This window comes from Saimiri boliviensis, chromosome 15 (assembly GCF_048565385.1).
Source record: "Saimiri boliviensis isolate mSaiBol1 chromosome 15, mSaiBol1.pri, whole genome shotgun sequence".
Taxonomy (NCBI): Eukaryota; Metazoa; Chordata; class Mammalia; order Primates; family Cebidae; genus Saimiri; species Saimiri boliviensis.
The window spans coordinates 45564785-45589786 of record NC_133463.1 but is presented as its reverse complement, the minus strand read 5'-3'; the positions used below and the strand labels follow the sequence as shown (position 1 = coordinate 45589786).

Here is a 25002-nt window from a genome sequence, read left to right as displayed (position 1 = left end):
GAATTCATCAGTGAGGCAGACAAGAAAATTCAGACCCACCCCAAAATACAAACTCTGTGAAAGGTGTACCTTTGACTAACCCAGCCTGAAGATATTTATTCTTATACTGAGTTTCAAAAATAATTACTGTTTGCACAGTTCATATGGCCATTAAAGAAATAATGCTCTGAGATCGGACTCTCATTATTGCCTCCAACTATGATTTAGATCTTTTGTTATCAACACCTTTTAATGATTGCATTTTTTATTTACTAACTAGAAACTAGGTTTTTCCACAGTAAAAATCTGATGAATCCTTTGACAGAGTATATCAGTAAATGAATGTTGCTTTAATTCGACAAGGTTGAAGGAAATAAAAGAGAATGTTTAGCTGTGAGAATTAGGAGCTGTGTAATCTGGTTTCAATTCCTCATAAGTAGGTTATTAGTAATTTTTCTGTGTCTTACTTTTTTTGTCAAAAGAAATGGCTGACTAGGTATCTATGGTTCTTGCAAAGCCTAAACCTTCATGAACATACTAGTTCAATCTCTAATTCAGCAACCGCATCTAATTAGGGTTGATCTTAAGGTTTCTACCTTTGCTAATTTTTATAGTCTCCTTTCCTCTCCTGTTTGACTTTTATGTAAGCAATTAAAAGGCCATAAAAATTCATTCAATATTATAAAACCTAAAAGGGAGAAGGGAAGGACAACTAAAAAACATTCAATTTCCATCCTTAAAGTTTACATTTTAACTTTAAAATACAGTTAACATCGAGGCTAACATCCAGTACAACATAGCTAATTGTTCTACTTCAAGTAAACTATATGGAAGACAAGGACAGATAATACTGGCAAGCCAATTAAAGAGAACTCACCTTTGCTTTCTGGTGATTAGATTTACACGTATGTTAAACATTTCATGACATAGTATTTATATTTAAACAACAAAGAAAACCCTCCAAATATACACAGACTGCTAAAATGTAAAACATGTAAATCAGCACTTTTTAGTTTGTAACAAAACTTTATCTTAAATGAACAAGTGGGTTAAGAAACAACTTGATTAAAATGATATTTCTACAACAACTCTGAAAAACACTAGTTTAGCAATTATCAAAAAAATGGTTCCATTTAAAAAGTGGTTACAGTTTTAACTTTACAGTCACAAGCTCCTTTGTTGAATTATATTAAATAAATTGGTTGTTAAAAACTAGTGCTTGTAAAAGTAATTCTAATGCCCAAGCATGGGACGGGCTCCATGACCACAAAACTATGCCAGCTCTACCTTTTAAATAGACTTTGCCAAAATGAGTGTGTTATTAGCCAGGCTTGGCTGAAACAATCCATTGCCCACAAAGCTACTTTAATGTACTGTCTCTATTGAAAATCACAGTAATCCAACAATACATTACGATACTTTCCCATCACTGCAGCAATTCCCACCACAGGCAACACTTTGTCTCCAACAAAGAAGCCTCACATTCTACGTCTGCAGAAACCCCAATCCTGACTAGTACTGTATGGCTGCCAAGAGGAACATCTGTGTGCTCAACAGTACACAAAACTGGCTCTTTTCTTTTTTCTTTCTTTCCCTTTCTTTCTTTCTTCTTCTTCTTTTTTATTTCCTAGACAATAAACTGTGTGATTGCTTGGTAAGGAAATGGTCTTTCATTCTCTTCCTATTCCCTTTTATTTGTTTGTTTAACACAACAGTCAAACAACTACATCTGCCATCCACCATTACTTTAAGGCCAAACTCTGAAAACACAGCAAAGTTTATTTTCAGATTTCATATAAGCTTAGATTAGTGATTAGTTGAAGTGTGTTGACTTTAAAGGATGAAGACTCCTAAAGGCTTATTAATAAAAAGGAGCTATCCAATTCTGAGAATATTCTAGAATGTCATTTATGTTTGTAGAGCGATAAATCCAAACAAACCACTAAAAAATGGTAATATAATTATTGAGAGTAAAGAAGTTATAACCTAAACGTTCCCTGTAGAATATTTACAACGTAAGCCAGTATTTCTATACAAATATTACATTTTGGTATTTTACACCAAGAAAAACTTTTCTGTTATGTTTACTCAAAGTAATGATTTTGCTTAAAGAAATTTAGAAAATAAAGTCTATTAAAAAAAGAAGTAAAAGAATTGAGGCATAAGAGACAAATGGACAAAGAGATGACTAGGAATTTACCAGAGAAAAATGACTTATTATAAACATTCAACCTTAATCTACTCCCTAGACAAAAGACAAAAGAAATCCTCTAGTTCACTGATAATCACAAAAATGCAAATTAAATCTGGATAATTTTGCTATTAATATGATAAATATTAAAAAAAAATAGAGGGGCCAGGTCTGGTGGCTCATGTCTGTAATCCAGCACTTTGGGAGGTCAAGGCGGGAGGATTGCTTGAGGCCAGTAATTTGAGATCAGCCTGGGCAAAGACCCTATCTCTACAAAAAATTTAAAAATTAGCCAGGCATAATGGCATGAGCCTGCAGTCCCAGCTACTCAAGAGCTGAGCTGGGAGGAAACTTTGAGCCCAGGAGTTCAAGGCTACAGTGAGCTATGATTGTGCTACTGCACTCCAGCATGGGTGACAGAAAAAGATTTTGTCTCAAAAAAAAAAAAAATTAAAAATTAATAAACTAAAAAACTACCCACGTTTGCAAATAAATGGGCTAGTTGAGATTTTAAATTAGCACTACCTTTCTAAAAGAAATGATTTAGTAATATGAATGTTTTATACCAATTTGTCCAGAAATTCAGAAATTCTACTTGTTGGATTTTTTTTCTTTTTTTTTTTGACGGAGTTTCACTCTTGTTACCCAGGCTGGAGTGCAATGGCGCGATCTCGGCTTACCGCAACCTCCGCCTCCTGGGTTCAGGCAATTCTCCTGCCTCAGCCTCCTGAGTAGCTGGGATTATAGGCACGCGCCACCATGCCCAGCTAATTTTTTTGTATTTTTAGTAGAGACGAGGTTTCACCATGTTGACCAGGATGGTCTCGATCTCTATTTTTTTTGTTTTTTGTTTTTTTTGTTGAGACAGAGTTTCACTCTTGTTACCCAGGCTGGAGTGCAATGGCGCGATCTCGGCTCACCGCAACCTCCGCCTCCTGGGTTCAGGCAATTCTCCTGCCTCAGCCTCCTGAGTAGCTGGGATTACAGGCACACACCACCATGCCCAGCTAATTGTTTTGTATTTTTAGTAGAGATGGGGTTTCACCATGTTGACCAGGATGGTCTCGATCTCTTGACCTCGTGATCCACCCGCCTCGGCCTCCCAAAGTGCTGGGATTACAAGCTTGAGCCACCGCACCCAGCCTGGTCTCGATCTCTTGACCTTGTGATCCACCCTCCTCGGCCTCCCAAAGTGCTGGGATTACAGGCTTGAGCCACCGCGCCCGGCCTACTTGTTGGATTTTATCCAATACAAGTAAAAAGAGATGGGTATAAGAATGTTTACTGTACTTTATTTAAAATAGAAACAATTTAGAAACAACCTAAATATCCAACTATAGGGGATTGGTTAAATAAATTATGATGTCTCTACAAGGCAATACCAAAAGATGTTTAATATGTAACAAAAAGAAAATGTTTACTATATAGCTAATAAACAAAAATATTAGGTTACAAAATATGACATGATGGTAACTCGCTTTCTAAAAAATCTGTGCTTGCTTAGAGAGAAGAAAAATGTTAACAGTATTATCTCATGATGGTGTGATAACGTATTTCTCTATTTTTTAATAAACAAGCTCTTGGTTTAGTGTTTTTTTGTTTGTCTTTCTTTTTGGGCAGCAGTCTCACTCTGCTGCCCAGGCTGGAGTGCAGTGGTGCTAACTCAGTTAACTGCAACCTCTGCCTCCCAGGTTCAAGTGATTCTCAACTGAGTCTCCTGAGGAGCTGGGATTACAGGTGCCTGCCACCATTCCCAGCTAATTTTTGTATTCTTTTTTTTTTTTTTGAAACTGAGTCTCGCACTGTCACTCAGGCTATAGCGCAGTGGCACAATCTTGGCTCACTGCAATCTCCACCTCCTGGGTTCAAGCAATTCTCCTGCTCAACCTCCCGAGTAGCTGGGACTACAAGCGTGTGCCACAATGCCCACCTAATTTTTTTTTTTTGTAGTTTAGTAGAGACGGGGTTTCACCATGTTGGCCAGAATGGTCTCAATCTCCTGATCTGGTGATCCGCCCGCCTTGGCCTCCCAAAGTGCTGGGATTACAGGCATGAGACACCATGCCTGGCCAAATTTTTGTATTTTTAGTAGACATGGGGTTTCACTATCGTGGCCAGGCTGGTCTCAAACCCCTCACCTCAAGTGTCCTCCCACATTGGCCTCCCAAAGTGCTGAGATTACAGGCGTGAGTCTCCTTACCAGGCCAGAACCTCCTAGTTTTATAAGGAGAAAAAACCCTGCACTATTGCCTCTTAGACAGACAGTAATTTGTTATCATTGAGGAAGTAAAGCATAACTCACTTGTTCTCAAAAGTTACATTAATATTTTCCTAGGTTTTCAAAACTTATTCCCTTGAAAATCATGTAAAGTTTTACCAAAAAACTATAATAAGAAACAAATAGGAAGACGTAGTCAGTACAATAATTTGAGGGACTGGGGACAGAAAATTAGATTTATCACTAAGTTGTAGTAGGCAATCACAAAATTACAGCTCAAAAAGATTTATGAAGAAACAGCTATAGTTTAGTCATACTGATTTTCAAAGCCTGAAAAAACACATCATATGAAATACACCTCTAATTTTTAGTAGGTTGAAACAATATAAAAAATAAATTACTAAAATTTATGCAATTGTGCGTGCTTTAATGTGTGTAGTTATCAGTAGAAATGGAATAGAAAATAATGAAGTTTTTATTCTTTAAATCAAAGATAATGCACTTTTTTTTAACCTTTCATAGTATGATAATACCTTACACTACCAAACTGGATTAGCAAGGAAGTCACTTTCCAATTTTATTTTTAAAGAATGAAAAGGTATTCTCTGATACTTTACATGGTATATGTTTGGAAAGCAGCTGTTAAATAAATGAGAGACACAGGGCTATACTCGATGAAGTGACACCAGTTCACTACGTGTATTTAAGAAAGTCCAGTGAAAAAGAAATAAAAAGCGTCCTGCTTTCTGATCTGGATTTCTCCTTACTGTACACAATCAGAGTTCATGTTATATTTTTAGGGAAGTATTTTCCTAGAACCTGATTAATTCATCTTTTTGAGGGGTAGGTGTGTGTGCTGGCTGGTACACAATCAAACATTGTTCCTAAGTAAAATTAAAGGCAGAAGAGTAAACTCAGTATGTGAAGACATGTCAACAAATAAGGTAACTTTTGAAGGATGTACAGATTCCTTCTGAATTAATTGCTGAATACATACTTCAGGGAAGTGCTCACCTATCAATTGAAATCTGAGTGCTGTATTAAAAAGACATCGGTGAGGGCATGCTCCTCCTATTTGTCACACATTGTGTTTTGCACTTCACATGTTATTTCATTTCTTCCCACACAAACAACCTTAGAGGAAGCATTACTATCACCATTTCCCAAGTGAAAAAACTTTCCCAAAGTCATAAAGGTAGTAAATGGCAGAAGTGGGATACACACCCTGTTCCCTCTGATTGTAGGCTGTAATTTTTCTTTTTTTTCAAACCATGTTATTGAATCAAGAAAAGTAGACAAACTGAATGTTAAAATTAAGGTTTAAAGCTCATTCTTGTTGGTAAAAAAAATAAAATGGAAATACCTTATGGTTTAAGTTTTAGTTGTGAATGCCACCAGATTAAAACAAAACAAACCTTCTTATTGCCAGTGTTTTGCCTCCCCTCAAAGACACTGGCAAGGTGCATCTGTTTAGAGAAGGTTAGAGCCAAACCAAGTGTTCCACAGAAGAGCATCTGTACTTAACGGATATTTCTGTTGCCAGTCTTGTCAAAAAGGTATTAGACTGTCAAATATCAGACCAAACTGATTTCTAGAGAAGTTGGACTTACAGGTTCAGTGATATAAATGAATTCTATATTGAGGAAACCCTGATTTGATCAATAAAATAAAAAAGAAACACAAAATCTTTACATACATTTACAAGTATTAAGTAAAATCAAACATTTAACATTAAATCTACAGATGGGGGATTCCTTGGATGTGCTGAGCTGGCTATGGAAGTGAGAGGAAGGTGACTACAGCTTCACTTCTAGTTTCTATCAATATGCACTAGCAATCATGATTTCAGAGATATCCAGTTCAGATATCCAAACTCCTTAAGACTGGATTTAGTGACTTCACCCAACTTTCACTAATGATTTTCATCCTTCCTTTCAAAATGACTGTGCTCACACTGAAAAAACATCTCCAGTGGTCACATCACATTCTGACTCATTTGAAAGCAGGACCAACATTCCTTTGACAAAGTCATTGCTTGCCAAGGAACTCACTGATTCCTTAAATCTCATCATGGTGCAGTCATGCAATCAAACATTTTCTAAGTTATCAATCAGCCCATTATTTAATCCTTTTCTTGCACAGTAGTTTTAAAGCAGAAAATACACCTAGTTAGTGTTGCCTATAATAAGTATACATACTTATTTCCTTTTCCTTGCCTTTTGTTTTTTGTTTTTTGAGATGGAGTCTTGCTCTGTTGCCAGGCTGGAGCACAATGGCACAATCTCGGCTCACTGCAACCTCCACCTCCCAGGTTCAAGGAACTCTCCTGCCTCAGACTCCTGAGTAGTTGGGATTACAGGCACCCACCACCACATCTGGCTAATTGTTGTATTTTTAGTAGAGATGGGGTTTCACCATGTTGGTCAGGCTGGTCTCCAACTCCTGACCTCAGGTGATCTGCCTGCCTCAGCCTCCCAAAGTGCCAGGATTATAGGCGTGAGCCACCACGCCCGGCCTACTTCCTTGCCATTAGGAACATAATTGCATTTTAAAATTTACTGCACACACACACACACACACCCACACACCCACACACAAAACAACAAATCAGCCTGGTCTCAATCATCCATTAAGAAAAATCTACTATTAAATATCCCAATACAAAAATTTCTTTTAAAGAGTATAATTTTTAGTTTTCTGGTCTTTTTCCACAATGTACTTGCCTCCCTAGTATTTGACTCAATTTCCGATATTGTTTTTAAAAGAAAACCACTTCTAATCTCTTCTTAGCTGAAAAGCCAAATAATCTTATTAAGAAATACATGTCAATAAGGACTGATGAAGATCTTTAAGAGGGCTAGAAGCATTGTTTCTTCATTTTTTCAAATTTGATGTCCCTGGGGGATGTGTTGAAAGCTGATTTCTGGGCCTCATCCCCAGATATTCTGATTACTCATATTTGAGGTAAGATTAATGAATTGTATACTGAGCAAAAATCTCTAGTAAGAAGATAACAGGTTTTAAAACAGGTTTCATGGCTACTGCTTTTAGAATACCATATTATTTTCAGGTTCTCTGCTCTGCTGTTATTACAGGATTCTTGTCCTACATAAATGAGGCATTATTGTACATATCATCTGGTCATTTGGTTTAAAATTCATTAAACATTTTTCATAATGCATTTGCTAGTGAAGTGAACTCCTTTACTCTTCTAGGTAATGAAGTATGATGAAGGTTGTTAGGAAATGATTTTTAAAAGTTTCTCTTACAAAATTTGCTTCTGACGTTAGTCTTACAGACTGGGGCATAAATTCCAAATTTGGAAATAACAAATGATTAAGAAGTTCTGCCTCTATTGCACAGCAAAAGAAACTATATAGCAGAATCTTTCTTTTTTCACCATCTCCAAAGGTGGCTTGTGGCTTTCCCACAGTATCCGGTTGCTGGTCTAGGTACACACATAACCTAGGTGATAATTCACTTAGATTTAAACTACTTTTTTCAAAGCCAACTTTTCCAAACAATGCATCATCTGCATTTTAAATGCTGGGTGTAATTCTATCACCACTCCAGAAAAAAGGGACAAGGAGGTGTATTGTACTGGACAAAAGAAACGGAGGAAAGTATTGACAGAACAAGCTATCTATAGTACCCCTGGGGTAGAAAGCACTGTTAAAAGAGTTTTGTCACACATGAAAGAGCAATGAAGCATGCAACATTGATTTTTATTTCATTATTTTTTGAAATACCTAAAAGGAAGCCATCATGTAAAAATAATTATAATCCCTTTTTTTCCCCACCAATAGACAAACGAGTGATATAAACCTACGCTTAAAAATAAAAGCACTTGGGAGCCCCAGGCAAGAGGATCACTTCCAGGAGTTTGAAACTAGCCTGGGCAACATAGCAAGACCCTGTATCTACACAAAATTAAAAATAAATACACAAATAAAATTAAAATTTTAAATCAGATTAGTGAGATTCCAGTCTCAACTGTAGGAAAGATCTGTCTTTAAGAAAAGGTGAGACATATTATCTTAATAATTTGAAAGGAGATATGAAAATCCTCAAATCTTCCAGACCTTCCTTGATTCCATATGTGGTATTACAACATCTTGATCCATTCACGGATCAGTCTCCTGTTATTCTTCCAGATCACCAATTGATGAAAGGTGCTCCAAATGGCAAAAAGATGTAACTATTATTTTCTATATTCTCTGAATATAACATTTTATGTTGTACAATCTTAAAGCTAGCCAGAGATCTTCAGCTCATTTTCCCTACTTAATTTTTGATAAGAAAGATATCTGCAGAACAAAAAAAAACTAAATATAGTATAAAAGTTATATTCTCAGTATTCTCAGTCTTCTTCTCTGAGAAGTCACATGGTTAAATTTCCTGTCCCTAGTCCTTCTCAATCAACATGCTGCTTATAATGAAATACAGTTCTTCCAAAATTTTATGCTCAATTATTTTTTTTTTTCATCAAATTAGCTAGCATAAACTAATGAGCTGGAAATGTATTTGAGAAGTTCAGTTTTAAATGCTGAAAAGTTAAATTCACTCTCAAAGATAAATCAGTTGTAATGGAAGAGAAAACTGTATCAATAATTTATTTAGCTCTAAAGATAAGGTAGGTATGTATATTTTCTATAGCATTATCCATCATAAGAATTAGTGACAAATATTGTAAATTAGGGAGAAACGATTAAGATGAAAAAAATGGGTTATGTTCATGCTCATACTACTAATCACTGTGACCAGTTGCTGTGAAAGGTAAAGTACAGCATGTACATTTAACTTATTTTAATGTAGTCAGATGGTAAGGGAATTTTTTGATGAGGTTAAGGAAGCTAAATAAGATAAAGCACCTGGAGATCTGAGACTCAACTTAGATCCCCTAGTGGCATGCAAAGTCTTTTACTGAGGGGACAAGACAACTGAGCACAATAAACTTAAACTGCAGGGTAAAAAAAAGAACACTTCTGACTTGATCAAGCAGGTTCACTGAAATATTTTAGTCCAAGCGAAAAGTGGATTAATAGATGGCAACCAGGACTGCGCTGCCCCTCCACTGCTGATCCAGGCTGCATTCAAGGCAGTGATACATTTGGAAACAGCACAGCACTTTTGGGTGAAAATAGTCACAATTTCAAGAGATTCAAAAACTTCCATTAGCATAAAACAGTGTTTTTATAGCTACCTCAAGATGGCTGTTTCAAGAACTGACTATGTTCAAAATGAAGGCATGATGACATCTCTGGGATTTTGAAGATGGGTTTCAAAACCTCAGAATTTTATCCCCAAATTTCTGACTAAACGATCCAACTTCAGGCAATATTTGTATCCATGTGATTCCATAAAACTAGGTTCTTTCATGACATTTCTATAAATAAAGCTGAGAAGACCAATTCTAGAAGTCTGGAGTCAGAGTTATTACGCAGTTCTTATGAATACCAGTGTTTTCACTGACTTGATCACAGGTGATCTCCGAGCAATGGCAGACTACTATTTGTGCACTTCTATCATTTGAAGTTAACTAAACTGCTCTTGAGATTGCTTTTTAAACACTAAATAAAAATATTTTAAAATTCTCTAACAGGCTATTACAACTATAGCTAAGATTTTTTTTTTCAAATGCATGCTGACTACAGATAAAAGAAATTTTGAAATTTGGTCCCAAGAAGGGAAAATTCTAAAAAATAAAAAATAAATTTAAAAAAAGGTTGAAGCAAACTCAGTCAAAACTACTTCAATATCCTTTCATTCATTAACTATATTTTTAGGAGGAATTAATCATTGTATTTTATTCCAAGTGGTCAGGATCTAAGATTAAAAGACAACCCCCTCCAACTGCCTTTTCATATTTCTGTTAAGTTTTGTTGTTAACACCAAGAGCTCTTCCCCCAGCTGTGAAGTCAGTCTAGCAGCTGCATTAGCAAACCATGCCAATCCTACACCAATATATAAAGACAGCTGCCTTGCCTGTCCTTACAGATGAAAGAAGAGTGCTAAAAGCCTAGAAAAATCTTTAGTACTGGCAATGGCTATGAAGGCAGCTGCTTGCCTGTCATACCGCTGTAGAGTATGCTGTGTGACAATAGCTACAAGAGCTGAAGAATGAATACAACTAATTTCTAACAGTAACACATTATATTTCCAAATTGTTTTCATCACAAAATATCGCATTGCTTTTGATACTTTTAGTTTTAGATTTCTCAGCATTCTACATACAGAATGAAAACCTTACTCCTATGTAAACAATCCTGATTTCTAGTTTCAATAAATTAAGCAATAAAGAATCTTGAAGATCTGTGCTCCAAAATTCAAGTCATAAACAGCAGCTGATTTTCTAACATGCGTACTGTTATGTTTTTATATTAAACACTGTTATAACATTTTAATGTATAAGTGTTTTTACTTCAAAATAATCTGAGACTCATACCAGGACACAACTAAATTTGAAGAGGACAATAATTTGATGGAACTAACAATTGTAAGCAAGAGTGTTTCTGTTTCAATAAAATGTCCTTCCCTTCCCTGCATACATTCAACATGAATTCAAGTCTAAACAGTGTTTATAAGCAAAACTGATATTAAAACTGGTGTGCTGTATCCAGGAAACCCATCTCACATGCAAGGATACACATAGGCTCAAAATACAGGGATGGAGGAAGATCTACGAAGGAAACAGAGAGCAAAAAGAAGCAGGGGTTGCAATCCTAGTCTCTGAATAAAATGGACTTTAAACCAACAAAGATCAAAAGAGACAAAGAAGGGCATTACATAATGGTAAAAAGGATCAATGCAACAAAAAGAGCTAACGATCCTAAATATGTACATGCTCAACACAGGAGCACCCAGGTACATCAAAGCAAGTTCTTAATGACTTACAAAGAGACTTAGACTCCCACACAATAATAGTGGAAGACTTTAACACTCCACTGTCAATATTAGACAGATCAACGAGACAGAAAATTAACAAGCATATCCAGGACTTGAACTCAGACCTGGACCAAGCAAGCCTAATAGATATTTACAAAACTCTCCACCCCAAATCCACAGACTATACATTCTTCTCAGCACCACATCACACTTACTCTAAAATTGACCACATAATTGGAAGTAAATTACTCCTCAACGGAAATCATAACAAACAGTCTCTCAGACCAAAGTGCGATCAAATTAGAACTCAGAATTCAGAAACTAACTCAGAACCACACAACTTCATGGAAACTGAACAACTGGTTCCTGAATGTTGACTGGATAAACAATGAAATAAAGGCAGAAATAAAGATGTTCTTCAAAACCAACGAGAACGAAGACACAACGTACCAGAATCTCTGGGATGCATTTAAAGCAGTGTCTAGGGGAAAATTTATAGCAACAAATGCCCACATGAGAAGCAAGGAAAGATCTAAAATCGACACCCTATTGTCAAAATTGAAACAGCTAGAGGAGCAAGATCAAAAAAAATCAAAAGCTAGCAAAAGACAAGAAATAACTAAGATCAGAGTAGAAGTGAAGGAAATAGAGACACAAAAAACCCTTCAAAAAATCAGTAAGTCCAGGAGCTGGTTTTTTGAAATCAACAAAATAAACAGACCACTAGCCACATTAATAAAAAAGAAAAGGGAGAAGAATCAAATAGATGCAATAACAAATGATAAAGGGGATATCACACAGATTCCACAGAAATACAAACCACCATCAGAGATTACTACAAACAACTCTATGCACATAAACCAGTAAACCTGGAAGAAATGGATAAATTCCTGGACACTTACACCTCCCAATCCTAAATTAGAAAGAAGTAGAAACCCTGAATAGACAAATAACAAGGGTTGAAATTGAGGCAGCAATTAATAGCCTACCCACCAAAAAAGCCCAGGTTCAGATGGATTCACAGCCAAATTATACCAGACATACAAAGAAGAGCTGGTACCATTCCTTTTGAAACTATTCCAAACAATCCAAAAAGAGGGAATCCTCCCCAGATCTTTTTATGAGACCAACATCATCCTGATACCAAAGTCCGGCAGAGACTCAACAAGAAAACTTCAGGCCAACATCCATGATGAACATTGATGCAAAAATCTTCAATAAATACTGGCAAACCGATTGCAACAGCACATCAAAAGGCTTATCCATCATGATCAAGTAGGATTCATCCCAGGGATGCAAGGCTGGTTCAACATATGCAAGTCTATAAACGTAATTCACCACATAAACAGAATCAAAGACAAAAACCACGATTATCTCAATAGATGCAGAGAAGGCCTTTGAGAAGATTCAACAGCGCTTCATGCTAAAAACTCTCAATAAACTTGGTATCGATGGAACGTATCTCAAAATAATACAAGCTATTTACGACAAACCAACAGCCAATATCATACTGAATGGGCAAAAACTGGAAGCATTCCCTTTGAAATCTGGCACTAGACAAGGATGCCCTCTCTCATCACTCCTATTCAATATAGTACTGGAAGTTCTAGCCAGAGCAATCAGGCAAGAAAAAGAAATATTCAATTAGGAAAGGAGGAAGTCAAATTGTCTCTATTCGCAGACAACGTAACTGTATATTTAGAAGACCCTATCGTCTCAGCCCCAAATCTCCTGAAACTGATAAGCAACTTCAGCAAAGTCTCAGGATACAAAATCAATGTGCAAAAATCACAAGCATTCCTATACACCAATAACAGACTTAAAGAGAGCCAAATCAAGAATGAACTGCCATTCACAATTGCTACAAAGAGAATACAATATCTAGGTATACAACTAACAAAGGATGTAAAGGACCTCTTCAAGGAGAACTACAAACCACTGCTCAACGAAATAACAGAGGACACAAACAGATGGAAAAACATTCCATGCTCATAGTTAGGAAGAATCAGTGAAAATGGCCATACGGCCCAAAGTCATTTACAGATTCAACGGTATCCCATCAAGCTACCAATGACCTTCTTCACAGAACTAGAAAAAAACACATTAAACTTCATATGGAACCAAGAGAGAGCCTGCATAGCCAAGACAATCCTAAGCAAAGAGAACAAAGCTGGAGGCATCACGCCACCTGACTTCAAACTATTCTACAAGGCTACAGTAATCAAAACAGCATGGTACCGGTACCAAAACAGAGATATAGACCAATGGAACAGAACAGAGGCCTCAGAGGCAACACCACACATCTACAACCATCTAATCGTGGACAAACTTGTCAAAAACAAGCAATGGGGAAAGGATTCCCTGTTTAACAAATGGTGTTGGGAAAACTGGCTAGCCATGTGCAGAAAGCAGAAACTGGACCCCTTCCTGACACCTTATATTAAAATTAAATCCAGATGGATTGGAGACTTAAACATACAACCTACCACCATAAAAACCTTAGAAGAAAACCTAGGCAAAACCATTCAGGACATAGGCATAGGCAAGGACTTCATGACTAAAAACACCAAAAGCACTGGCAACAAAACCCAAAATAGACAAACGGAATCTAATTAAAGTCCAGAGCTTCCGCACAGCAAAAGAAACAATCATTAGAGTGAACTGGCAACCAACAGAATGGGAAAATTTTTTTACAATCTACCCATATGACAAAGGACTTATATCCAAAATCTACAAAGAACTAGAACAGATTTACAAGAAACAAACAAACCCATTCAAAAGTGGGCAAAGGATATGAACAGATACTTTTCAAAAGAAGACATATACAAGGCCAACAAACAAATGAAAAAATGCTCGTCATCACTCGTCATTAGAGAATGCAAATCAAAACTACATTGAGATACCATCTCACACCAGTTAGAATGGCGATCATTAAAAAATCTGGAGACAACAGATGCTGGAGAGGATGTGGAGAAATAGGAACACTTCTACACTGTTGGTGGGAATGCAAATTAGTTCAGCCATTGTGGAAGACAGTGTGGTGATTCCTCAAGGACCTAGAAATAGAAATTCCATTTGACTGAGCAATCCCATTACTAGGTATATATCCAAAGGATTATAAATCATTCTATTATAAGGACACATGCACATGTATGTTCATTGCAGCACTGTTTACAATAGTGAAGACTTGGAACCAACCCAAATGGCCATCGATGATAGACTAGACAAGGAAAACGTGGGACATATACACCATGGAATACTATGCAGCCATAAAAAACAATGAGTTTGTGTCCTTTGTAGGGATGTGGATGAATCTGGAAACCATCATTCTCAGCAAACTGACACAAGAACAGAAAATCAAACACTGCATGTTCTCACTCATAGGCAGGTGTTGAACAATGAGAACACATGAACATAGGGAGGGAAGCAACACATGCTGGGGTCTGTGCGGGGGACTAGGGAAGGGACTGTGGTGGGTAGGGAATTGGGGAGGGATAACATGGGGAGGAATGCCAGATATAGGTGATGGGGGATGGAGGCAGAAAACCACATTGCCATGTATGTACCTATGCAACAATCCTGCATGTTCTTTACATGTACCCCAGAACCTAAAATGCAATTTAAAAAAAAAAAAAAAATATATATATATATATATATAAAGAAAAGCCTTTGGATATCTGTTATAGTTTATTAGGGATAATATGCATATATAATAACTATACAGAGAGATCAACCAAAGGAATGCACCACAAGGCAGCATATTTATAAATATGAATTTACTTCCTAAAATCCCTGAGCAACAGAACTGACAAGAATAAACAGCCCTGCAACAAACCTCAGTACACATAGGCACCTTGTCAGATGACAGAGACAGCATTTTATATTTGTGGGAAAATAGAAGACCTATTCAATAAATCACATTGGAAAAACTGGCTTTACATCTAGAAAAAAAGAGATTAGACCCCCGTAGCAAACCATACGTAGTATTAGCTGTATAATGGGTACAGAGTTTCCTTTTGGGGTAATGAAAATGTTCTAAAAGTGGACAATGGTAATGGTTACAAAATATTTTGATAAACTAAATGTCACTAAATTTAAAATGGCAGAAATGGTAAGTTTTATGTTGTATGTATTTCACCACAATAAAAACAATATGTGGCAAATATGTTATAGAAACTAAGTAATATTTATTTGGATAAATGTAAAAACCTCATTAACTGTTAACATAATGAATTACTTCAAAATCCTCAAAACCATGTAGGAAGAAAATGCATAATCTAAAAAGTTACGAGAAACTAAAAGGGTAAGCAAGCCCATTCAAGTAATCCTGGGCAAATTAGGATAAAAACAACTATTATTTACTGAGCATTTAATATGTGCCAAATACAATTTTAAGTTGCTATTCTAAATATTAACTCACTCAGTCCTCACAACAACCCTATAAGGTACATAATGTAAAGAAAGAGACTACTGAGAAATACTAAAAACCACTAAATCAAATTTGTTAGGAACCAATAAAAAAATAAAAAAATAAAAAAAAAACTAACACAATTTCAAGACCAATTTTTGCTTATACAAGGTCCTTAAGATGTAAACCTAAAAACCCTCCTTGATCTCAATGCCCCATATAAAACACCAATTCCACTGCTTACTATTTTCTAAATATTTCATGAACCCATTCCTTCCTTCGCATCCCGAATGCCATTGCCCAAAGCTAAATCATAAAAATGTCACATCTTGACTACGGCAATTATGTGTGTGTTACCTCTCTTCTGGGCTCATCTAACCCTTGTAAAAATCATCCATCTGAAAATCAGAACTCTCAAATCACTATTAATAGTATATATTCAAAGTAAAGAAGAAGTAGATGCTGTAATATATCCTTTTTTTCTTGTTTGTACTAATGAAATTACAAACAACCCTCCTAGCCAACCAACCCTGATTTATTTAACTGGAATCCAATTTAATGTTCACTCTGAGGTTTAAAATCTTATAGAAAAAGAAACAATTTGCCAAGCTTAGAGCTAGCTATTAAAAACATCACCCACTATATATTAAAACATATCTTCTCTGTTCAAGATAGTTTACTTGGGGAAAAAAAATCTCCAGAATGCAACAAATAAACTATTATATTTCCAATGATCACCTCTGATTGGCAGAATTAATTTTGTTCTCTTTGCTCCTGTGTGATTTCTAAATTTTCCAAAGTATATTTTCTAAAGTAATTTCTAAATTGTCCTAACTTTTTCAGTATGGAAAAAATGCTTATCAGCAAGTCATTAATTCTAGATTTACAAAATGACTATTTTTCTAACTAAAATAACAAGATTTGTATTTTATAAAGATTCATTGCCATTTAAGATTTCAGTATCTTCCCTAAGTATTAAAAATCAGCTTAACAGACAAAAAAGAAAATCAGTAACTTGGTAATCTTATACTATAATAACAAGAAGTAACACTGTAGCCACTACATTTAGAAAACAAAAGAAATAAGAAGCAAATACAAATTGAAAAGGAGGTATGTTTTTCATTGTTTACAGATGATGACTGTTTCTTTGGAAAATCCTAAATAATCAAATTAATAAAAAATCATTAATGTAGTAAGGTGACTGGATAAAAAAAATAACCCACAAAAATCCAGCAGTCTTCACATAATGCAAACAAAAACTAGTAGGATGATGCAGTAGAGTGCACACAACACTAGCAATAACAGCAACAATGAAAAGATAAAATACCTTAAAATAAACATTAAAAATTTGCAAGAGCTTCATGGAAACCAAACAAAAAGCCCTTTAAACCCCTGATCTATACTGGTATCTTTCCATATGCCAATATACCATACTGTGTTGTTATAATTTTACAATATGTATTGAAATCAGGTAAGAAACAATATTGTTTTGGCTATTTTAGGTCTTTTACCTTTTCATATGAAATTTAAAATCAACTTATCAATTTCTTTTTTAAAAACCTACTATGATTTTGACTGAGATTACATTAAATCTATAGACTAATATAGAGAAAGCTGATGTCTTAACAATATTGATTCCTTTAACCATCTTTCCACTTATTTAGCTCTTGTTTAATATCCTGTAGTAGTATTTTGCAGTTTTCAGCATAGAGGTCTTACATATCTTTTGTTAAATTTATTATTTTTATGCTATTACATATAGCTTTAAATATTTCCCTTTTTTTTTCTTTTTTTTGGAGACAGACTTGCTCTGTCGTCCACACTGGAGTGCAGTGGCACAGTCTTGGCTCACTGCAACCTCCACCTCCCAGGTTCAAGCAATTCTCCTGCCTCAGCCTCCTGAGTAGCTAGAACTACAGCTGTGTGCCACCACACCCAGCTAATTTTTGTATTTTTAGTAGAGACAGGGTTTCACCATGTTGGCCAGGCTGGTCTCAAACTCCTGACCTCAAGCAATCCTCCTGCCTCAGACTCCCAAAGTGTTAGGATTATAGGCATGAGTGTGCCACCGTGCCTGGCCAAATTTTTCATTGATATAAATTTGTTTTCCATATTGACTGTGTATCCTTAAACTCTGTCAAATTTACTTTTAGTTCTAATAAGTTTTTGCAGTCATCTGCAAATAAAAACTGTTCTACTTCTTCCTTTCTAATCTGTGTACCTGTTATTACTTTTTCTTCCCTTACCACTCTAGCTATGACATCAAGTACAATGCAGAGTAAAAAGTTAAAAAGGACCGACATCCACGCCTTATTTCTGATTTTAGAAAATATTAAGCCTTTCACAGCTGAGTCTGATGTTAATTTAAAATTTTTTTTTAAAATGGCCTCAATCAGCTTAAGGAAATTCCTAGTTTGCTGAATTGTTTCTCATGAATGAGCACTGAACTGCTTTCCTGATCATATGGATTTTCTTTTTTTATATTAATATGGTAATTTATATTGACTGATTTTTTTTTACAAGTTAAATCAAACTTACATTGCCAGGATAAACTGCACTTTGGTCCTGATGTATTATACGTTTTTCAAAAACTACTTCTTGGACTAGGCGCAGTGGCTCACACCTGTAATCCCAGCATTTTGGGAGGCTGAAGCAGGCAGATGACGAAGTCAGGAGATCAAGACCATCCTGGCCAACACAGTGAAACCCGGTCTCTACTAAAACACAAAAAATTAGCCAAGCGTGGTGGTGCGCACCTGTAGTCCCAGCTACTCAGGAGGCTGAGGCAGGGGAATTGCTCGAACCTGGGAGGCAGAGGTAGCAGTGAGCTGAGATCACACCACTGCACTCCAGACTGGCGACAGAGCAAGACTCCATCTCAAAAAAAAAAAAAAAATTCTTGATTGCTACCATTTTGTTAAAGACTTCTGTGTCCATTTTCATAAGGTATACTGGTCTACAGTTCTCTTTTCTTGTGACACCCTGACACTGATTCCTAATATTTACTTTCTGTTATCATTATGAGTTAGTAAAGCGTGGGAGATCGAGTGGGATGGTATGTGTCTACTCCTGTTCCTGGTATATCTACATGATTTCTATATTTACTCCTATTCCTGTTATATCTGCACGAGTTCATAATAATTGTTGTTTTCCTCATATGATAGAAACAATAACTTTTTTTAGATGTCAATTAGTTGATAAAAAAATGATTTGTCAATGAACACCAAGTCTCTGAAACAGGGCAAAGGGAGGCTCAATTAATGAAATCACCAACTAAAAATAAAATATTGGGTGCAATTATAAAATTTGAATAGTGTTTCTGTATTTCCTCTTCTGATATCCCTTTCCTCAACTCCAAGAGGACAACTGAAAAGGTTTTCATTACTTTACATAAACTGTTTTCTTCCCTGGAACAAGTATGTCATGAATAATATTTACGTTGCATTGTTTGTTAGAAAAATCACAAAGTATATTTCAAGTCATATTAGGAAAAAGTACAAAAAAATATGAAAATATATTGGCCGGGCGTGGTGGCTCAAGCCTGTAATCCCAGCACTTTGGGAGGCCGAGGTGGGTGGATCACGAGGTCGAGAGATCGAGACCATCCTGGTCAACATGGTGAAACCCCGTCTCTACTAAAAATACAAAACATTAGCTGGGCATGGTGGTGCGTGCCTGTAATCCCAGCTACTCAGGAGGCTGAGGCAGGAGAATTGCCTGAGCCCAGGAGGCGGAGGTTGCGGTGAGCCGAGATCGCGCCATTGCACTCCAGCCTGGGTAACGAGCGAAACTCCGTCTCAAAAAATATATATATATATATATGAAAATATAAAAATAAAAACAAAAAGCTCCCAAACAAAAAAAAACCCTAGCTTTCCCCCTAATTTCTAGATTAGTTTGCAAGGAATTTCTAAATTATTTAACCAGTAAAACAAAATATTCTTTTAAGGTCAAGAGTATTCTTTTGCATTATCAATAAAGCAAATGTTTAACTAAATTTTTCCTTTTTTTTTTTTTTTTTTTTTTTTGGTGGTGGTAATCTTAAAGAAGTTTGGCATAGACATTAACCAAGTCTTTGGTCTATAATGAATTCTCTAGAGGCCTTTCTCAACTGGGGTTCAGCCAAAGACTTTAACCCCATAGAAAACGATTTCAATGAATCTATTCTCAATTATCCCAGGAACGATTTATTCATTAATTCATTAAATATACTTTAGAATATTAGGGTATAATTCTCTAGATGAACCTTTGTTGAGAAAGGCTGCATGATTCTTTCAATGATGTAGGTAATAGAGTAAGATTGTAAACTCTAACACATACATACATACATGCACACACAAGTACAACTATGAAATGCCTTCAGATAAATGACTAGAAATAAAAATAATTCCACAAAATTCTAACAGCATCTTTATTAATAGAGCTAATTAAATGAATTTTTTTGGCCATCTGAGGTAAAACTATTGAGTTTCAGAGCTTTATTATATATCACACCAGCTGACCTGGAGGATGCTGTTCAGGGCAAGCATTAACCAACAACAAGTGAATAAATTTCTGCTGCTATTTGTCCTGGAGTCAGATGTGAAGTCAGTTAATGTGAAGTCAGAGCATATGCCCCGTGACTTTCACTTTAGACTCATATTCCAAATTGCTGTATTGTCGCTGATCACGGTATCTATAACAGACATTGTTGATTCTCAACCTAATATCTACTACTATCCCCCACCTCCGTTTCGTTCTTCTTGACACACCCTATTTTATTCAAGTGGTCACCCTGATGGTTTTCAGGAGAGGCTGGCTGCAGTCCTAATCCCAGAGAAAATAGTAAATATGTGACCAGTACAGTCACTTAGAGCCTCATGCACATAAGGATCCAGTGCTTTGGGTTTCTTAATCTGTGGTCATTGACTTGAAAATCTTAATAATTTTACCCTTGCATCTGACTTTGTAAGTGAAGTCAGATGGAACAATGGAGTATGCACCCAGGGCTTGTTAGTCTAGGCTCACATATGGTCCCAACCCCTCAAGGACAGGTTCTTAGCCACCAGGTTAGGGAATGGGCATTACTCTGCAGAATCTCACTGCAAAGTGAGGAGATAACCATTCTATCCCAAAACTGATGGTGCCATGATGTGTTATGAGGACAAACCCAGTGGGAGTCTCTTACCCATCCATGATCTAGGTACCTCTGTGCATCCTAGCACACAGGCAGCAATCACCTGGGTTGTCCTCTACTGTGGGTTGGGATAGTGTCCACGAGAAAGGAAGATTAACTTCCGCACCCCTACCTAGGACCCTGAGTTTTCACTTTGCAATGGGCCCTGGGAATTATGCAGACTTAGAACTTCATAAGTCTAAATCAATCATATGATCTCACCCCATTAATGGCTGCTTCACAATTTGGCATGTGATATAACTCTGGCCAACAGTATATGAAGGAATGTAGAAAAACTTTTAGAACAATTTTCTTACTCTTAAAAGAGACACATCAAAAAGATGTCCCTTTTCCTGTACCTGTAAATTAATTTTGGATATGACACCTAGCGTTGTTACTGCCATCTTGCAGCCACGATGGGATCAAGCCCGAGTACAAACCTTATACAAGGGAAACTGCAGACTAGAATAAAAAATTACAAAAAGAAGGATCTAGGGCTTTTATCAAAACACAGTCATGACTGTCTTACCTCTGGGCTCTTTGTTATGTGAGTTGGTAAGTTTCTTTTTTTTTTTTTTTTGAGACGGAGTTTCGCTCTTGTTACCCAGGCTGGAGTGCAATGGCGCGATCTCGGCTCACTGCAACCTCCGCCTCCTGCGTTCAGGCAATTCTCCTGCCTCAGCCTCCTGAGTAGCTGGGATTACAGGCATGCGCCACCATGCCCAGCTAATTTTTTGTATTTTTAGTAGAGACGGGGATTCACCATGTTGACCAGGATGGTCTCGATCTCTTGACCTCGTGATCCACCCGCCTCGGCCTCCCAAAGTGCTGGGATTACAGGCTTGAGCCACCGTGCCCGGCCGGTAAGTTTCTTATAGTTTAAAACAGTTAAAGTAGAGTTTTCTGTGAACTGCGACTGAAAGCAACTTCGTTACATGTGATGGTGCGCTTTTAATAGGAGTAATATCTCACAGAACCCATTATCGACTTTAGAAGAGGTTGCCCATTCCTTTAAGATGTCTCAAATCCCCCTTCCTCCAAGTAGATTTCATGTTTTACATAGCCCATATTTTAATCAAATCATTTAAAAATACCCCCTCCCAAAATGTGTTAGGATATTTTTGGTTGTTTCCTTGATAGAAGTAGATAGAAACAATTTTATTCATATCAGTTGAGATGTACTATCATGACAGATTTAACAAGGGATATTAGAAAGAAAATTAAGTTTCTAATAGGCCTGCTTTCTCTTTCTTCCTACCCTAACCTTCCAAAATTAAGTACATGATCATTAGCTGAAAACCATGTAAGTGAAGAGTAAGAACAAACATAAAAATACACCAGGGGTAGAAATGTTGCCACACTCTATTCGGCAAGAGAATAATGTAAATAGTTCTCAAGAAGAGGGAGCAATGTTCTTCTTATGAGAGCATTCTGTTATCAAAACCTATGCCCCTCAAATGGGCTGGAACCTCCTTCCCACATGGCAAAATAGCAATCATAGAAAGCACTGCAGCAGATGCATCCCTGTTGACTATCTACCTCCCTGTATGAGTCCTTACCACAGGAAAGAGTCCCACGCCATCAACAGAGTTTCTTATTTCCCATGGGTAGCTTCTCTGCTACAGGGAGCCAGCTGTTCAACATGCTGACTGGGCCTCTCTTGACAGCTACCTAGTTCTACAAAGCAACTGTCTATTTCCAGATAATAATAATGAGAAGACTGGATAGTGACACTTAAAATTTCATAACTTTGTGTTATATAAAGCATCCAAGAGCAGGTAAAGAACCCAAATTTCATCTGATTTTAGGAAAATCATAATCTCTGGCAAAAAAACAAAACCAGTTAAACCACAAGATTGTAACATTTTTAGAGATAACCTTTAGTAGTGAGAAAATTAATTAAACATTCTTTAGAAGCCATGGAGCTGAAGTCAGTGCACTGACTAACAGAGCAGCTGTCAGTGCAAAGTGGGTTCCTGTCCTAATCCTGCTCTGACCTCAGAGTTGAGCCTGAGAACCTGTCAGAAAGGTGCTCTCACAGTGGAAGACATCAAGCAGCAGCTGCGTGAGCTCAGCAGGCTGCAGCCGTTTTCTCTCTTTTTAAAAAAATACAATGCCACTCCAGTTGCATATTCCATGACACAAGGGCGTGTACCGTTCTCACTGCTGCTGCAGAGGACAGTGAGATTTTAACTTCATTAGTACATGGCTGTCAAAGGCAGAGGGGTCTACCAGAATCTCTTCAGAATTTGGAGCTGAATGTGTTCATATGGGTGTATATAGTCATAATAATCATAGTTATAGAATATAGTTACAATGCTACACCTGCTCTTTTTCTAGAAGTTAAATATTAATAGTTATTGATCTCATTTATACAACCCAAAACAAAAATAACATTTACATTTTCTTTTAGAACGTTTGAGGAAAGAAAGAAATATAAAAGAATCGTTGAGGGAAAGAAAGCAAATCATACATATAAAGAGAGAAGACATGACAGACAAAGACAGAAATAGAGATTACTGATACAGAGAAGCACAATAGAAATATGTAATACTTCCTTTCATTTTGGGGTGGTCATTCGTGTAACAGCACTGACTGAGTCACATCTCCCTAGTGGTAACACTGCTAATTGTTTCTCTCTGATCCTTTTCTTTTATACATGGGGGACAAAGATGGGAAATTCATGGTGAAAAAGAAAGGCATTTGTGTGCTTAATTCTTCCTGCTATTACTACATACACCCCCTACAATGCTTGACCTGGAGTGGCTGCTCCATGGACCTCTTTCCCAGGTTTTGCTGCTATATCCCCTGGAGGGATCATTTCTGTTAACTCACAGAGGCAGCACTGCTATTAAAAATCTCTCTCTGGAGCTTTGCTTCTTCTATATTATTTGATACTACAGATGTCTTCTATATTATTTGATACTACAGATGATGTGATGGTTAGTTTTATGTACCAACTTGGGCTATAGTACCCAGTTATTTAATCAAACACAAATCTAGGTGTTGCTGTGAAATTATTTTGAAAGTGGTATTAACATTTACAATTACCCTCAATAACATGAATGGGCTTCATCTAATTAGCTGAAAGCCTTAAGAACAAAAACTGAGGTTTCCTGGAGAAATTATGCCTCAAAACTGCAGTGGTGATCCCTGCTTGAGTTTTTAGTTTGTCCTGTATATTTCAGACTTGATGGTTCCCACAATTAGGTGACCCAGTGCCTTAAAATAAATCATCTATAGCTACAGCTATAGTTCTTACTGGTTCTTTTTCTTTGGAGAACAGACTGATACAGATGGTAACACCAATTTTTCTACTTTTCAAGTGGAAACCCTAAATCCTCCAATCTATGCTGGGCATCTATCAGGGCTGGATATTGATTCCGGGTGCTACAAGAGGCTCAGAAGCACACAAACTTCCTAGTCTCATGGGGACTAAGTTCATTACCGGAAACGGTGATCAAGGTTTTAACCTTTCACAACTGGCGGCTTTCCTTTCCTTACTGTCACACCTCAGGAGGATTTTCCCCTGGCTGGAGATCAGCAAAGAAGGTCCTTTCCTGTTGGCTTGGTAAACTTTGCTACATTTGATTCTAATTAAAGTACAATATGTATAAATAGAGTACATAAAGGTATATGAAAGTACACGCACGCGCGTGCACACACACACACACACACACACTATACATAGAGTCTTTTTCATAAATTGTGCTAGGCTAACTGGATAATCCTATGAAACAAAAAGAAATCTGACTTCTACCTCCTGCCATTTACTAAAATCAATTCCAGGTGGAATATATGTTTATATAGTATATGTGTTTATTTTTCTTTCTTGAAAATACAATATAAAGATACATACAACAAAACCTTAATTATATCAAAGCCTTGAAGAGCGGGGCCCTCTGGCTAACTAAATGTCCTAAGCTGTTGAAAATTTGTCTCCTTTCTTTGTTGAGCCTTTCTATATTTCTACTTAAATATAGAAAAGGAGGAGGGAAAAGCCAAGAGTAAGATGATTGATTTAAATACAAATATATCAGTGATAACATGAAATATAAAGGAACTAAGCAATTAAAAGTCAAAGATTGGCAGACTGGATAGATGAAGCCCTCCTAAATGCGGTTTGCAAGAGTCACACTTTAAATAAATATAAGACACAGAAAGGT

General features: G+C 36.6%; 1 protein-coding gene across 4 annotated transcripts in view; it reads right to left on the bottom strand.

Annotated features, from left to right (window-relative positions):
• Window positions 1–25002, bottom strand: part of MRPS28 (mitochondrial ribosomal protein S28) — a 207542-nt gene that overhangs the window by 114946 nt on the left and 67594 nt on the right. The window lies entirely within an intron of this gene.